General features: G+C 48.4%; 1 protein-coding gene across 7 annotated transcripts in view; it reads right to left on the bottom strand.

Moving 5' to 3' along the window:
• TNS3 (tensin 3) overlaps positions 1–18,817 on the bottom strand; it is a 413,668-nt gene that overhangs the window by 333,652 nt on the left and 61,199 nt on the right. The window lies entirely within an intron of this gene.

Below are 18,817 nucleotides of genomic sequence, written 5' to 3'. Positions count from 1 at the left end.
TCACTCCTCGTTCTCAAAGAGTTTTCTGAAAAGGAAGGAGACATTCAAGGGGTCTGACCGCTCACTGTAGTTTCCAATTCGGAGCAGTAGGCAGCAGTGTGACCTTGGTCCCTGATGTGGACACTATTTATATCCCCTTTGCTTATCTTGCTCAGTTAAACTTCTCAAGAACTGTGTGACACATGGCCACTCGTCTGTCTGAGACACACCATTATCCCACCAGGATCCTGACTCATAATCTTGGCAGAGACAGGGGTCCTCTGTCCTTGCACTCACCCTTCGCTCTAACAACATCCTCGTTTCTTCCGTACCCGCACAGCAACCCTCAGACAGAAGCATATTTTGAATTTGTGCGCCCTCAGCTCCCCGCGTTCATATTAGATTTTGATAGGTGGATAGGGAAAGAAGGCCCTAAATAACGTAAAGTGACAATGAACCCATCCATGGCTTTGGACACTCAGGGATCTGGTGATAGAACCGTATGGGCTGCTGATGGCTGGGCAAAGGGAACCCATGGTTAATAGAAAACCGTGATTCACTCCATTCCACCAAGCCTCCTCTGGGTCACACAGGCGTCCTGGTGCCTTGTGACACAGTCGCGCTGGCGAGGAATGTGTGACGAATCAGTCTCTGCCTTTAGGACGTCACCTGTATTCCACAAGACATCAGTCAGCAGAAATGGCCTAAACGGCCATGAAGACACACATTAAATGTACATCACTAAGAGGAAGCAACCAACCTGAAGGTGCTACCTGCTGCTTGATTCCAACTATGGAATTCTAAAAAATGCAAGGTTATAGAAACAGTAAAACAGGAGTGGTCATTAGAGACTAAGGGACGAGATGAGTAAGAGGAAAAACAATGTTGAAGCAGTTAAACTGTTCTGAGTGGTACTGTCAACGACGGGCAGGTACCTGTCACTAACAAGAGTCCAAACTCACAGACTGAACAACACCCCAGTGAACCCCCTATGTAAATTATAGGCTTGTGGACTTTGGTTAACAATGCATTGATGTTGACTCACCAAGTATTATGCACTATATGATTTAAAATATACCAAACAAATGCCTACTTTTCTATAAATTCAAAACTGCCCCTAAATATAAAGTTTATCAGAAGCATGTGTGAGAAGAATTTCTATGCCATACCAGAAACTGGAGTTTAAAAACAACAAGTAAGGGCTGGACATAAACAAATGTCTTTAATGTAAGAACTTGGGAGCTAGAGCCAGGTGAATCTGTCAGTTAGAAGGCAATCTGGTCACTGAGTTCAGACCAGGCAAGAATGCATAGTGAGACCTTATCTAAAAATCAGAGAGACACACACAGAGAGAGACACACACAGAGACTGACAAACAGAGAGAGACAGAGAAACAGAGAGAGACAGAGGAACAGAGAGGGACAGAGAGACAGAGACAGACAGACAGACAGACAGAGACAGACAGAGAGACAGAGACAGACAGAGAGGTCCTCTGTATTCTACATGCCCTATAAATAGGTGGTGAGCAGTGTGCAGCCCCAGGGACTTCAAATGAGACATAAGCTCTGTGATCAGAGGCCACTTCAAGTCCTGGACAGACCATCTACAATCAAGAAAACACATCAAGGCAAGTCCTTTCAATGTAGTTATGACCAGATATCAGGACAGGAGATACCTGGACGTAACCAGTATTTCCAGTTTACTTCTTGTTTAGAATAAGGACAGCAACTGATCACGGTCAGAACACGCTGCCTCTCTCAGGATGCTTGCGTTCTTGGTACAGGCCCGTCAACTTGGCACTAAGAAACATGGACACAGGCAGATTTGGGCATAGGGGTCCCGCTCAAACTAAGGCACCAGCCAAGGACAATACAGGCGGTAAACCTTAAACCCCTACCCAGATCTAGACAACGGACAGAACACTCTCCACAGTAGAGTGGAGAGTGGGATATTACTTTCTCACATACTCTGGTGCCTCACCTTTGACCATGTCCCCTGGAGGGGGAGACCTGGTGGCACTCAGAGGAAGGACAGCAGGTTACCAAGAAGAGACTTGATAACCTATGAACATATACAGGGGGAGGTAATCCCCCTCAGGAACAGTCATAGGGGAGGGGAATAAGGGGAAAATGGGAGGGAGGGAAGAATGGGAGGATACAAGGGATGGGATAACCATTGAGATGTAACAAGAATAAATTAATAAAGGAGAAAAAGAAAAAAGAAACATGGACACCCAGCAGCCCTGTGATTGGCCTCCTCGGCTGTCTTTGCAGGCTCACAGGTCCCACCTCCCATCCGACCTGTCTAGAAAGCAGGACACGGGTCTCCACACTTCTTCCTACTCACTGGGGCTCACAAAGCTCTGGGTGGGGCTCACTGTCACCACTGTCCTTGCCCCCTGGGACCTGAAGACGCACCTGCACCTCCCAACTTATGAAGAGCCAGGTAACATAGCAAGAGCAGGAATTGTCCAGCTAAAAGGCCGAGCATCATTCATTGTCCATCTAGGATCCAGATCAGGATGGCACCGTCCTTTGTTCCTCACCTTCAGACGCAACTCTGATCTAACACTCTGGTCCTCTATCCCTTTGCATGGGACTGAGGGAAACACTGTGGGCCTGGGACATCTCCAGTCTCAGGATATCCATCCAAGGCCACAAGCTGGACTAAAAACTGAGTAGCAGACAGCAATGAAGGGGACTGGGACAAGACCCCACCCAGTGCCAACCCGTACTCAGGTATGGTCCTACTGGTGTTTCTACCCAGGAGTCTCTGAGCTGAGATAGTTCCTTCTGTGTGTGGCTCCATGGTGTGCCCCTACCACCCAGGGCATGGTGCCGTGCCATGGAGGCGGAGCAAGTTGCAGACAGGTGGAGACTAGAGGACTACCGGCTGAGTGCCACACATCAGGACACACCCTCATGGGGCCACAAGGGTGCAGGCTCAAGTCAGCTCCATAACCATGTCCTCTAAGCCACGCCTGCCTGCCGGGTCTTTGTCCTGAACTCTACCAGCACAGAAAGCCAACACATTCTGTCCTGTGCATGGGAAGGTGAAAGAAGGAAAACTGCCATAGGTTGATCCTCATGGGACAAAAGACACCAGCTGGGTGACAAAAGGTGACAGTAGAGAGGAAGGGCTGGCAGCTACAGAAAAATCCCAGGAGAGGGCTATAGGCCCTGAGCTATGAGCAATAGATCTTGGGACCCATGTCCTTCTCCTGACCCAACCAGGGCCCCTCCGACAGACCTGCCTGAAAGTCATTTTATGGCCTTCACTTGGCTTTGTCTGCGGCCTAATCTGTGGTTACCAAGGACAACCACAAACAAACAAGGCTTTGCCCAACCCACACCTGGCTCTGTGGGTGCCTAGAGCCTGCTGGTGCTGATAACCTTGTCTCTAAGCCAGCAGGTCACCAAGGCGGAAGCAGGAGGGGCAAAAGACTGGGGTCCCAGGAGTGAGGGGGTAAATGTGTGAATGGCAGTGCACATATTTTAAACTCAGGTCCCGGGAGGAGGGGTGTAGGGGGCTCTGTGGTACAAAGCTTGCCTAGAACCTGTGATCCCCAAAACTGACCTTTTTTTTTTCCCCTTTGAGAAGAAATATGTGTGTTGGTGTATGATAGTTTGTATCTGGTTTCTTAGAAGTCTGAGGGTCTCGTGACTGAGTTCTCATGTGTGAAGAGTCGTTGAGTGTGTGTCGTTGAGTGTGTAGATGTGGATGTGTGCACGTGTATGTGTGCGTGCACACATGCCTTGGGGGAATATGTGAGTGTCTTCCATGAGTCAGATGTACGCATGTCTGTCTGTGAGTGTGCCCATGTGTGCCTCTATCAGTGCATCCACAAAGTCCTGTATTCCTGAACCCGGGGCAAAAGGCAGAGCTCTGACCAACAAGTGAGTCTGCTTTGAAAAAGAAAGCTTCGGGTACTGGAGAGATGGCTCAGTGGTTAAGGGCACTGACTTCTCTTCCAGAGTACCCAGGTTTAAATCGCAGCACCCACATGGCATCTCACAACTGCCTGTAACTGCAAGATCTGACACTCTCACATAGGCACACATGCAGGCAAAACACCAATGCACATAAAAAGTAAATAAAATTTAAAAGAAAAAGAAAGAGAAAAAGAAAGCTTCAGCCACAGCCAACTGCCTCTGCCCCGTCACCATGGCCAGAAGCCTCTGGCGCTAGGCTAGGAGAAGACCAGGTCTACTATAACCGCCATTCAGCAAATCATAGTCCCCAGAGACCCAAAGGATAAGCCAGTTCAGACTCTGTCTTCCTTCTCATTCACACAACTGAACCATGAACTCAACCCCTGTTGTCACGCTCAAATAAATTTCATTTTGGCCAAGCCATGTCAAGAGTACAGGGAAGTTTGCATTCGCCCTTTTGTGAACATCAAAGATTCCTGGTGAGTCCTGTGAATGAGCTTCCTAGAGCATCACAGAACCCCGGAAGGAGAACGGAAAAATGACCCCTCTGGTTTCCAGCATGCTTCTACCACTGCAGTGGAAGCCTGGGTGCTTGCTCTCTCTAGCCACCCTTTTTCTTAGTTGCCAGATACTTCTGCCCATAGGAGAACCCTCTCAAGCGGGCATCAGCTATGTTCATGCACAAAGTTCTGGAAAGGAGACTCAAGGCAACAACATCAACCATCAGTCATTCTAAGGCATCCGGGAGGTGCACACAGGAGCTGGGGGAGCAGTGTTAGCAGAGCAAAGGATTCGCCAAGCCCAGGAGAGTTTGACCTCCAGTGCCAAAACAAAAGCAACAATAAATAAATGCACGTAACTTCCAGTAACTCCACCAACAACTCCACTTGTACCATTCAGGTACAAGACAAAAGAGAAAAGGAGAAAGGTGGGTCACCAGCCCCCCTGCACTATCAATGGGAGAAAAATCAATTCACTGCTCTAGGAAAGAGCCATCTTGGTGCTCAAGTTATGTGAAATTCTTTTAATCAGAATAATAGGACTCAGGATAATCTACATAAAGCTAGGGGCAAAATTTACTTCAGCTATGACACCAAGCAAGAAGAGCAACAATTTCCTTCCAAATAAGGAGAGTAGGCAGAGATAGATATCATGGCCTTCTGGGCTTGGGTGAAATGACAGAGACGCCAGTGGCTGGCCACTGAGACCCACAGTGCAGTGGGGGTCAGATCACCTCTCATCTATGCTGAGAGCATCATCAAAGCAGAGATTTTTTTTTTCCCCCCAAGAAGTACTTTTTATCACTTGACAGCTTTTACAGCTTATGGCAAACAGCACCTACCAGTCAACAGGCCCATTGTATTAGCTTTAAGAAAAAGGGAGTTGTTCCGAGTGATAACAGGATTATCACTCACTATAAATGGAGGAGGTGGATCAAGAAAAAAAAAAAAAGCTCCTCATCCCCTGATGCTGTCACTTAGAGAAAGAGACACTACTTAAATACAGCCCTACTTGACTACTGGGGCCACAGTGACGCCCACAGACACAGTGATTAAACAATAGAGGTTTTATTTCCTCAGCCCAGGAGGCTAGCTGCAGACCAAGACTGAGGTGTCAGTAGGATCATTTCCTTCTCCTAGGCTTGTGAAAACAGCCTCTCCTCACACCCACACATGGCCACCCTATCTGTAGCTCTTAAGACTCTTCAAAGGAGAAGAACGGTCAAATAAATAGGACTAGAGGCCGGTCCTAGTGACGTTGTTTGAACTTCACCTCTTAAAAAAGACCATGCCCTACAGTCAAGTCGAACGCCAGGGCATGAACTTGAGGAAACATGGCTCGGCCTAACGGTTATCAAAGGCTTAGGAGAGCCAAAGCATTCTCGGAACACCAGTCAGGGCTAGACCCCCAAGCAGCAACACGTCTCCTCATTCAAAGCTGCTCCTGGACCAGCTCCAGGGCCTGAGGCCAAGGCCAGTGAGTGTCAAGGTCAAGCCCCCCAAAGAGCCCGTGAGAACAAGGGACCCTCAGGGACAAGGGCCTGAAATGCAGACTGCAGAGACTTTACTAACCTTTCCCAGGGTAAGAGCCCTCTCTCTACCTTTGCTCCCTCCCGGGGACCTCTTTGCTGGGCATGACCCTGGGAATCCTTAATTAGGCTCACATTCCTCAGGAAGCCCAGCCATCCACTACGTGCCAAAGCCCAATTTAGCTAGCTCTAATCCCCATGAGAAACAAGCCAGCAGGGCAGAAGCAATTAAACCCCAGGCTGCCTGCCATAGACCAGGCACCAAGATGGGAGAAAAGGTGGTGAAATTACTGGAATTGGGGCTTTCTGTTTCCCTTAAAGGTAACAGGAGTAGAAAAGATCGTGCGTCTGGCGCAGTTACCAGCAAGTTCACCCAGGCATTCTCTCAGCTCTGGATCCGGCTGGCCTGAGCCTGCCTCAGCTCTTAAGTCCTTCTTTGCTCCTCTGTGTTTCTGAGTTTTTAGAAGAAGGGGCTGTGGAGGGCATCTTGGGTGTTCTTACGCATCAGGAAAACCACACAGGGCTTGCAGGAGAATGCAACAGAACTGAAACGCCAGAACTGTTCGGCATCCTCTACCCTCCCAACATGGGCCCCCAGATCAGAAACCAAATGCCAGTCTATTGCTGGAATGAGATCCCGAGAATTCTCAAAAGTGCATGAAAGGTCTCCCCACTCCCAGGACACCCTGCACCAACTGGACTCAAGGTCTAGTAAGGACCCCAGGACAGGATCTGTGTGACAAGGCAGATCTGTCTGAAATTCCATGGTAGGATGAAAGGACAAGGTCTGCAAGCTGGGCTCTCAGGCACATAAGCAAAAGGGCCCCTCCTAGACTACCACCATCACTCAATACCAGGGCCCCGCCTACAAATTCAGGTGGGCCAACACTCACCAGGTTCCTTTGTCTTAGGTCCTAAACAGAAAAACAACATTACATTACATTACACTGCATGATAATGGATAAAATGCTTTCTAGGGAACCAGAAGAAAAGCTATTAAATCCAACTGCATCAGAGAACGATTACTGCTTTTAAAGCTCTTCTCCCCACTTAAAATTCCAAGGACAAGTTGTAATTGCTTCAAAACAAGTAGACCCATTTCCACAGTGAACTCCACGTCTGGGACAATTGGTCACATTTCACCAGAGCCTTCCCCTCATGTGCCCAGCAATGTGTCACCAGCAATCACAGTTAATAATAAAAAAAGAAGTCTGGCATTGGTAACTCACGTTTCAGCTAGTTAAAAGAGGTAGCCATGGCAGGCACAATGCTTCACGTCAGAGCCTGGGAGGCCGAGGCAAGAATTCTTGTCAACTCAAGGCTGGCCTGAACTACTTAAGTGACTGCTAGGCTGGACAGGGCTAATAGGGAGAAAGAGAAGATTGCCCATAAGAACCCTGCACCACTTCCATCCTGCCCTCTCTTGTGCCAGCTTGTGTTTCAGAGACAACAACACACAAGGGTCTTGCAGAGTCGGTCTTCCCCCATCAATGCAGATGAAGAGATGAATCAGCAGTTAAGAGAGGGCTGGCTGCTTTTGCAGAGGACCCGGGTTCGGTTCCCGGCACTCACATAAAGGCTCAAAAACCACCTGTAACTCCAGTTCCAGGGTATCTGACGCCCTCATCTGGCTTCCTCAGGCACTGCACACACCCAATATATACTTTCGGGCAAACACATACATAAAGTAAAAATATATAAATTTTTTTTTTTAAGAAGCAGCACCTTTTGCTTCCCCTTGAATCTGATGTTTTCCTGGTTTGTCCTGTGACCTGTTATGACCAATAAAATAAGGCAGTTTAAAAACCCTTTCTTCCTCCTCCTGGAATTCCTTCTTCTCTTGGGGAAGTGGGAGGGTTAAACTCACTCTGAAGCCCAAGGGAGGCTCAAATTCACAACAATCTTCCTGCCTCAGTCTCCTAAGTGCTGGGAACATAGGTGTGTGGCAACAAGCCCAGCATAAATATGGCAGAACTTTGGAAGCTCAGCCTCAAGGAGTGGTAACTGTCATTTCTGCTCCAAGCCCATCCATGGCTGAAACCAGCTGCCAAGCCGCAAGGCAGCCAAAGCTACCAAGAAGACAGACAGGCTTACAAAAGGACACACTGGGCCATGTAGTCTCATTTAAACCACTGGGGAAAGACCCTGAGCATCTCTGGGACTTTCTCACCAGCCGTGCATCCGCCCCTCCCCGTCCCTCCCCACCATGGGCCTCCTTTCCTCCTGTAGCATGCCTATTCACATATCGCCCATTTCTTTCAAATATAAATAAAGCAATTTGTTAAGTCTACCCTTCAAAGCTCCAAGACAGAGCATCTGTAGGACATCTCTGCCGCCATAGAGATGGGGATCTGGGTGTGTCTCTCCCACCCTCCGACCAAGGGCAGCTGTCACCCCTCGACAGACACAAGTGGCATTGCTACTGCCATGCTCAGAGAGAGACAAGAACAGATTACCCCAATTCCAGGCCAAGTACACTGTATAATTTACAGGAGATTCGTAGACCAGCGTCCTGATCCCTAACCTGTCATTTGCTAAGACCCCCTTTCTCCTCACAAAGAAAAGCTCAAAGGAAGAAAGACTGTTTCTGTGAAGGCTTGAGAGTGAGGAAGGGTTCACATGGTCCACACAGGGAAGGGGGCCTTGCTCCCCACCATATGGACTTCATGCTCACCAGACTGCCGACTGGCAAAGGGGCTGAGGCCCAGGCGAGCTGCAGCCCACATGAGCGAATGTCCCCTCCTGCTTCTGCCACAGGCATGGTCCATCTGAGATTTCCATGTGAAGCCATCGTGTGGGCTCATCTGGTCAAGAAGCTGATTTCCAATGACCAATTAGTTGCTAATGATCTGGAGAAGGTGCCCAACACCACAGAAGAGACCAAGCTTTCATAAATGAGAGGCTTTCCACAGTGAAGGGGGGTCCCTTGCGGCCAGCATCTTAGATACAGAGAGGCATCTTCTTATCATCTCTAAGTCTCCTCCTCCTGTCTCAACCTCCTGTCATTCATTCATTCATTCATTCATTTGTTCACACACTCATCCTTCACAGTGATTAGCCAAACACTGTATTTCATGGCAGGACATTCAACTTACTAGAAAGAGCTTGTAGCGTCTTTAGGAATTCAACTTAAAGAAGGATACTAAAGGAAATTTTCTTTCAAGACATTTTTTGGTACAAAGTGTCTAAGAATAATGTGGCATAAAATAAATAAATAAATAAGCAGGAATAAGTAATAATAGCACACGCTGCTCTTAGAGAGGATCTGAGCGCCCCTATTCCAGCTCCTGCCGCAGGATTCACACCCTGTTCTGGCCTCTCTTGGCACCTGCACTCACATGTGCATACAAACAAATGACACACACAACTACACATACTGAAAAAATAAAATGTCTTTTAAAAATTAAAGTCAAAGTATAATTTTTTTATATCCAATATACATATTCTGCAGATATAAACCACAGCATCTGACAGACACTGAGCAATCAGCAGTGTGGATAAGCACAACCTGATCAGTGCCAGCACTCCACACCCTAAAGAGTTAACTACCCACAATCCCCACCTCCATCCCACCTGATCAGTACAACAGGCCCAAGATGTAGCCCTTGAAGGTCTCCCACAAAAGGGTTGGAGATGGAGCACAGCGCTGGCCTGGCAGACGGACAGCTCTGGAGTCGATGCTCAGCACTGCAAAATCAGCAATAAACAGGCGTGCCCGTAGCATCTCCTCTCATGACCCGACTCACTGAAGCACCTTCAAGGTCAAGCCGTGCAAGGGCCGGACTATCCCCGGTGCTTTTTATATGCAAAAGAAGGAAATCTACAATAAAATTGGAATATCAGACTCTATCCTACATTCTACATTCCATTCATTGGACTCTCCCGGCAAGTATTTATTGTTCCTAAAACCAGGTAAAAAAACCAGGGATGTTTAGAGCACGCCTTTAATCCCAGCATTTGGGAGGCAGGGGCAGGAGGAGCTCTGTGAGCGTTCCAGGACAGCTACAGCTGTTACACAGAGAAACCCTGTCTCGAAAAATCAAAAACCAAACAAAGAAAGGGGATAATTAGAGTAAAGGGTGGGCTAGAACCTGGGATCCTAGTGTATCCTGGTATGCTCCATGTACCCACGGATTCAGAAAGTCCTGGGGTATTTGCAGGTGAGTAAAAAAAAAAAAAGTCTGGAAACACTAAAAAAAAAAAAAAAGCATTCTGTCATCTGCCCCTGGGAGGTAGGGAGAAGGAAGCTCTGTGGCTATTTCTGTACTCAAGGGAACAAGGGGGTGGCCACTTCCTGAATCCCTGCCTAAATTTAATAGCTGTGTTTTACAGGAGTGGCAGAGCTTTGGGTTGAAAACAGAAGCTTGGGGGCGAGGGGCGAGCAGCTTTTAGAAACTCTCACACTAAAAGTGACTGGAGAAGAATACATCCGCAGCTGGACCGTAGACCTCTACATGAAATACACCCCATCTCAGGGAAGGTCACCCTAGAGACCACCACAAAGTGGCCTTGAGCACACAAAGTCATGGGCAACAAGCTGGATAGTGTTGTGGGAAGGGGGCTGCCAAGAGGCAAAGTGAAGCCATTTGGAAGTCTTATGGGAGATAGGGACACAGAGAGACAGACAGACAGAAACAGATACAGAGAGACAGAGACTGACACCCTAGGGAATAAGTCTATAGAGACACCACCACTAAGATGTCCTGCCCTGACAGGACAGAGAAGCCCTGCTGGGGAAGGAGAAGATGCTCAGAACACCTCTCCCAGCCTCACGTTTAGGCTTGGAAGACAGTACGGGAAAGAGCCTCTACTCAGAGATGGAGCAAAACCCACTGGCTGGACCAAGAGGATATTCCCAAGACTCCAGGAACTTCTCTGAGATGTGCTCCTTGGGGAATTCTACAGTATCTCAAATATATACGAATAGTATCTCGGTGGCCTCCAGATAGGGTGCACCCTGGCTGTGCCTGGCCTGGGAAAATTCCCCCTACTAGAGGTGAAAGAAGGGGTAGGGGGGTTTGTCACCACATGTGGGTAAAGAGGATGAGTGGTATGTGGGAAGAGAAGGAGCCAGAGCAAGAAGTGTCACTGCGCTAGGAGATGCCATGAGCTTAGAAGTAAGAAGACCACCCCCCCCCCATAAGCATGGAGAAAGCGGGAACCAGGGTGACATTCCTGGTAGGTCAAATTCCAAAAATGAGCAGTCATCCCCAAAAGGGGGTGACAGAGAGCAAGAAGGGTATCAGGGGAAAACAATTGGACGAGATGTCAGCTCACATGGGAATCTTCCAGAAAGAAGAGGACACCCCCACACAGGAAAGCCAGTGTCAGCAGGAGACACTATTCCGAAGGTCACAAAGCAGGAGGGAGGAGAAGCAGAGCCAGAACTTCCCAAGCTGACAATGAACACAGGTAGCTAGGTGATAATACGCAAGGTATATTTTATTTTATTTTATTTTTCCCGAGACAAGGTCTCTCTATGTTAGCCTTGGCTGTCCTGGACTTGCTTTGTAAACCAGGCTGGCCTCACAGCTTTTGGGTGCAGAAGGCTGCAAAGTTTCACCAGGCAAGCCCAGTCAGGCCTGCAGAAAAAAAAAAAAAGAAAAAAAAAAAGCCAGATACCAAGGACCACAGAGCAATAGCACCAATAAGCAGGGTTGGCTGGCCTGGAAAACTAGGATGCTGGCTAGTCCGTGGGAGAACAGAGACATTCGTACATATAGCAGGGAAGGACACACACACAGAGATACACGCACGCATGTACATAGACATGCGCGCGCGCACACACACACACACACACACACCTCTGAAAGAAGTGGGCGGAGGCCTGCTCTTCAGGAACTTACAGGGAACTCTAGCCTATGCCTAGGTGAAGAGTCTAGTCTAGGAAGTCACCCTGGTGCAGTCAATGGACCAGGATCATTAAAGCCTTCCTGAAACAAACTAGGGAGGGGCCACAACACAGGATCCTGATGTTGGGGGTAAAGAGCAGCAGGCCAGGTGGAACAGCCCCACAGCTGAGATGCCACAGGCCAAATGGTACTCACCAGGGCCTTTGACTCCAAGAAAACCCACTGGCTGAGGTCTCCAAGTGAGATGACGAGTGAGGAAGTACACTCTCCTTTCCTGCCTAAACGCACTGATGCTGCTGACCTCCAGCTCTCCATCAAAGTACCTGCCTAGCATGCCTCGGAAAACTCCTGCAGTCACTGGCACTGCGGGGATTCAGACATAGTGCGTCCAGAGGAGCGAGAAAGAGAAGCTACAGAAGCCACAGCCCTGGGCTCGCAAGGTGGCTGAAGTCCTTTTTACGAGCCCCTACGGAAGGTGTCCTTGCCTTCATTTCAGAGAACCTCACTAACACAAGGTAGAATTATAATTCAGACCCAGGTTTTGTTTTTGTTTTGTTTTGTTTTTTAATATAGGTCCCCTTTTTTTTTTTTTTTTTTTGGACTGCTTCAGATAGCAACGCATGGGAACTCCCATTTCACAGTTCTGTCCTCAACAAAAGAGGCCAAGCTAGAAGAAATGAATAAAACTCCCCATCACAAAATTCAGGTAACTGAAAAGATACAACCAGAAGGCAGAAAAATACTCACCAAGTATCTGCACTTGAGGCACAGGCACTCCCACATAGCTGACCTTGAGTTCCATTGCCCCCTACTCTAGCCCAACACCTCCAAGACCCACTGCCCCATCCTGTTGGTGGGACCCTATGGCAAGCGGTCATCTGTTTGTTATTCTCATGACAAAAATGGCATCTGTCTTGATACCCCCAGTGCCCTTGCTCACTGGTAACAACCTGTTTGTGGGAGGTGGTCAGGTGACACCTAAACTGGCCTTCCCCCACTTCCCTAGTCACTATCACATGGACATACCCGCCTCCCATCAAAGTCCTATGACCCAAGCGGACCTCAGCTAATAGATATGCTTGCTTGAACTGGCCAAGCTGTGGGGTCATCAGGGGGCCTTCTTCCTCACGCTGGATACTGTCGAGCGACACAGAGATGGAGCATAAACGCAGGTTTCCCAGGAAACCTCATAAGTTATAATTCAAAGCAAACCGACCTGCAGCCACAGTGTGTCCTCACTGAGAGCTGCCCATCATCTCAAGGCCCCATCAAGGGCCATGGGAAGGTAGCCTCTCACTCTAAAGACTCCAAAAGTCCTCAAGGTACATGGGCCTGACCCAAACCCTGCCAAGGACACAAGGGACCGAAGTTCTCCAGACTTCCATCTTCCTCTGGTGTTAATTTAAAACAAATGCAGCATCTCAAAAGAGTATAATATAGGCCTGCTCCACTTCACAATGAGGACTCACTCTGACAAACACGTGGTGACGCAGGAGCATCGCTGTGTAAATACCATACAGTATTCTTGCTCAACCTGGACCACTATCACCGGATGACGCAAGCTCGTGGACCACCATCAGGTGTGCAGCCCACTGTTGACTGAAGCATCATTACATGGTGCACGCCTACAGTAATTCCCTTTGGGCGGCCTATTGTTAGGGTAAGGAAAATAATCCTCTACAAACACGGCCCAAACGCAGAACCTTGCTGGAGAGTAAACACGTCACTACAAAGTGACATTTACAACACTAACTTACACAAGACAATATGCTCCCTTCCTGCCAATCTGGCCACACATCATAGCCAGCTTCAGAGCCCTTGGTTAGCCAGTGCAGTGACTCACGACCGTAATCCTAGCACTTAGGAAGCTGAGGTAAGGGAACTGGCATAAATTTGAGGCCAGTCTGGGCTACAGAATGAATTTCGTTCCAGCCTGGGCTAAAAAAGGAAGAGCCTGTCACAAAAGAAACCATAAAGCAAAAACAGCCTTGGTCTCTCTTCTATAAAGCAACGAAGTGTGTTGTCTCCAATAATGAGGCTGTAGGGCTGCCCTTGTGTGACGTTCTGGAGAAGGCAAAGCTAGGGAGACAACAAAAGGGCTGGCGGTCACCAGAAGCTGGGAGGGAGAGGGAATCACATGAGACTGAAGTCAGGGTAAATACCCTGTATGATATACATACTGTGCTATACATTTGTCCAAACTCAGAGAACACGAGGTGCCTCTCACAGGCTCACACATTGTGTTTAGTTCTTGAGTTTATCAATGGATTTGGAGAAGTAGTGGAAACTTCAGAGCAGTGGTCCTCAGCCTGTGGGTTCCAAACCCCTAGGGAGTTGAGTGACTCTTTTTTTGTTTGTTTGTTTGTTTGTTTCTCTGTGTAGCCTTGGATGCCCTGGACCCGCTTTGTAGACCAGGCTGGCCTCGAACTCACATCAATCCACCTGCCTCTGCCTCCCGGAGTGCTGGGATTATAGGCGTGCGCCACCACGCCCGGCTCGAGTGACTCTTTCACAGGGGTCGCCTATGTATGTATATCAGACACTTACACCATGAACCATAGCAGTAGGAAAAGTACAGTTATGAAATAGCAACAAAATAATTGTATGGCTGGGGGTCACCACGACATGAGGAGTTGTATTTATTAAAGGGCACAGCACTGGGAAGGTGGGGGGACCTTTGCTTTAGAGGATGAGGCCAACGTGAAAGAAGCAGAACACTAGGGATTTCTGAAGCTTATGCCTGGTTCCCAGTCCCTTGCAGGCAAACGGAGGTTTTTAGCCACCACACGGTGAACAGCTCAATAGAAATGTTTGTGAACTGTCCAGCTTAAAACTCAGCTACTTCAACCGGGCATGGTGGCGCAGGAGGCAAAGGCAGGCGGATCACTCTGAGTTCGAGACCAGCCTGGTCTACAAATCGAGTCCAGGACAGCCAGGACTACACAGAGACATCCTGTCTCAGAAAAACAAAACAAAACAAACAAAATTCTACTTCCATCGTTAGGACAAATGGTGGGTGGAAAAGTACTGGTAGTTTTTGAGCTCGTAGGATGGACTGTCTCTCTGGGAGGTGCCATCAATTGGTCCTGAAGCTGCCACTGCCAAGACAGCCAAGAACAGGAACACTTGGTGTCATGTGACAAGAAAACAGCCATGCCTCTAGGCTCACCTCCTCAGTGCGACCTCTGGACAGCGATGGCTGACCTACATTCTTCCTGAGCATACACCACAAACCAGCGTCAAGAGAGACATTACAGTGTCTCGTGTCACTCCGACAACGCCCTGCTGGCCTATGACTGCCCATCCCACCTTCAGATACAGAACCTCAGAAATACTAAATGACAGAAATTATGCTGTACAAGCCACAGAGTGGCCAAATGCACCAGGAAACTGACAAACACATGTGCAGCACAACAGCTTAGCTCACAGGGGTTTGGGGCTTTGGCTTCTGTTGTTTTAATGAAAAAATGTTTTGGTTGATTTTCTTGGTTCTTTCATTTATTTCACTAGTGAAATTGCCTCACTTCTCCTAGGAAATTATCAGGGTCCATATGAAAAAAGACCACTACTACTACTCCTTAGGGCGTAGGAAGTTGGCTGAGGGCATTCACATCTTCAGTGCTTAAGTCTGGACAAATATTACCAAGTTTATTCTTTCCTAAATGCTCACGTTGGAGTCGCCCTACCATAGTAGGGACTACCTGGACCCTGTTTCAATCACAGTAGGGCTGCCTGGTTCTCTGGGGCCTGAGGGAGGATAAGTCTGGACACAAGACCATGAGACAAGGGAGGGACATCCACACACAAAGCAAAGCAAGAACTCATAGTGGCTTCCTTGTGTAGCTCAGAGCATCATCTGGTCCTCACACAAACACACACCTGTGACAGCCCAGGCCTCAGTATACTGCTAAAGAGCCAACAGGAAGAAGAGGCACATGCTGGGCCTGCCATGGTTCCTCTAGAGGACTGGGCATCTTGAATGTGTCACAGATAGAATAGAGCTTGGAGCCAGGACAATTAGGTTGAGGATGAGCCTAGGGGCTAAGGGCCCTGGTGCTAGAAATTGGTCCTTCTTGGACTAAATCAGATGCTAGATGCCAGGACCTGATGGCTGCTCAGTGCTATCCCAGGTGTGTGCTCCAGCTCAGCTAACTCATGCTCAGTCTCCATGGGGGAACCTCATGATCCAGGATCCTAAAGTGTGACTGGGAGGTGTGGGCAGATATCAAAACAGCCAGTGTCCATGGCAACCACAGGCTGCTAGGACAAGGCTGGTTCTTGTGCACTCCACAGACACAATCCCCGGCCCCTCTTCTTCTCTTCTCCATCATCTGCTTTACCAAAGCTTCTGTATTTCCCCTTCCTTTTCCCCTTAGACAAATGAGTCAACTGAGGGAAGGGAACCTAGTCACAAGGCCCAGACAGCTCAGGAGCTGAAATGAATCAGCTGAGCACCCAGGGAGCAGAACAGTGGCATCCCAAACTCTTCCAGGGTTTTTTCATCGCCTATATGACTTCCCTAAGGCTTACACACAGAGTAATCTCACTCAGTGTCCAAGAGGAGGCCATTGTGGTATGGAATCCCACACATGAGGAAACTGAGGCTCAGACCTACCTCAGGCCATCAAAGCTACCTTAAAATAAAAAATAAAATAAAATAAAAATAAAACCCACTTCAAACTCAGTTGCTTCAGTGACAGGGATTTATGGCTCACAGTTCTAAAGACTGGGCACTGAAGTACTAATGGGTTTAGGCTAAGTGTGGATCTGCTTTCTGATCCTGTAGTCTCTATCTGACGGAAGGGACAGAAAGCTCTCTGCCGTTGCTATGATAAGGGCACCATGCTTACTACTCCCGAGGCCCTACCGAACAATACCTAATAACTACCCAGAAGCCTCCCTAATGCCTTCACATTCAGGGTTGCATTTCAACACATGGATCTGGAGACACAGCCATTCAGAACACAGCAGATGGACCAGCCCATTATCAACCCCAAAGCCCACAAGGAGAGACCAAAAGCTAGGTCTTCTCCCTCCATCTGCCCACGGAGCCTCACGGCCTGGCCTGAGGGACAGACACGCTGTCCAGTCACTCAGGCCCACACTAGTGGGGTTTCTAAGTCTCCACACTGTGTCTCAGTCCTCCTCCGGTGACTCAATCCTCTTTGTAGCATCATCTTTTCACAGGCCTGGACAGACACCCAAGACCATGGCACGAATAGAAAGAACGGAGAAGATGACGATGCTAGTCGAGTCCATTGCACCTCAACCAATGCTTCAGGCACGGTCCCCACCTCTCATCCTCGGGGACACCAATGCGGAGCCTACATGGGCACTCGTCACCCCGTCAGTATAAGGCAGACCAGGTCTAAACCGTACCCAAGCTTTCAAATTTCCCAGAGCTGAATTCAGGGAGGCTGCACAGTAATACGCGCACACACAGTAGTGAAGACCTGATGGCCAACTGAGATCTATGACACACAGTGAGAATCAAGGACCCAGCCGGGCGCGGTGGCGCACGCCTTTAATCCTAGCACTCAGGAGGCAGAGGCAGGCGGATCGCTGTGAGTTCGAGGCTGGCCTGGCCTACAAAATTATTCCAGGACACCCAGGGCTACACACAGAAACCTTGTCTTGAAAATTCAAAAAAAAAAAAGATCAAGGACCCAGAACTCAGAGCAAGAACATGAGAGAAACCACATTCCCACTCCTGGAAGAAATGCTCCCCGGCCACCAAGCTCTGCTTGGCTGCTGAGAATTTATGGCTCTCAGTTCCCTGACACCATGCCATGGTTTTATATCTTGGGGATGAGAAGATGCTTTGTTGTTGCTGGTGTCATGCTATTCAAAGCCATATTTTTAAAAATTAAAAAAAAAAAAAGAATGTGAATACAGTTGCCCCCCTGGCAGAACCTGAAAAGAGGAAAAGCCTGTTCATGTCTCAGCAAACTGCCAACTGCTGAAGTTAGCAAAGCCATATCAGTTATACTTAAGGCTTCTGGACAATTCCTTGAGCCAAGGAATCCTAACTAGTCAGAGATGGAAGGAATGATGCAGGCTCGTTTCTGCAGCTCAGGTCAGAGATGACTGGCCTGAGAATACAGTCAGGTGACAAAGACAATCATCTAGCCCTTTGTTCACACCCACATCAGTGACAAGACATACATACGCTATGTGGACAAGGGCCACCACAGGGGACTCACCACTGTGAAAGGAACACTGAAGTCCCTGGATGGGAACAGGACAAGTCAGAGACCTCTCAAAATGAATTCCAGCCTCCGTCCGCTGCAGCAGAATACCTCTGACTAAAGGTGGGCAGCACACAGAAGGGAGGCTGACATAAACTGGGGTCAGAAATCCGTCCCACCCAATTGTGAGCGTGAAGAAGAGACACTGGCCCGAGTGGGAAAGGCCCTTTCCCAGGGCCTACCTGAGTGGCAAGAGAAGGTGGAGCTCCTCTGTGTCACCTACTTGACTCAAACAAAGCTCCCTGGTGACCTCAAGAACGAGAGGCAGAGGATGAAGAGGAATGAGGGCTGCTGACTTTTAAACTGGGTAAGAGCAGCACTGAGCAATCCTCTCGGCTTTCTGCATGTTCTAAATCTATACAGAAAAGCACTTAAAAGAACAAGTCATCACCGGGCGTGGTGACGCATGTCTTTAATCGCAGCACTCGGGAAGCAGAGGCAGGTGGATCACTGTTGAGTTTGAGGCCAGCCTGGTCTACAAAGCAAGTCCAGAACAGCCAAGGCTAACACACAGAGAGATCCTGTCTCAAAAAACCAAAATCAAAACCAAAAAAAAAAAAAAAAAAAAAGAACAAGTCATTTATTTCTGGGAAAACAAAAACCAAAACCTAGGGCTAAGACCGTTCACTTTCTGTCTGTGTGGGTGTGATGTCGGTGAGTACACGCGCATGTACATATGGACAAAATGAAAGTATGCTTGCAGGGGAGGGGGATGTGCATGTATGTTTGTGTATATACATGTGTGCTTTTCTGTGAAGGAGTCTTCCTTTCCTAGTC

The sequence above is a fragment of the Acomys minous genome (assembly GCF_964271855.1).
Source record: "Acomys minous genome assembly, chromosome: 10".
NCBI lineage: Eukaryota > Metazoa > Chordata > Mammalia > Rodentia > Muridae > Acomys > Acomys minous.
The sequence above is the reverse complement of the archived record's forward strand: the minus strand, read 5'-3'. Positions and strand labels throughout refer to the sequence as shown.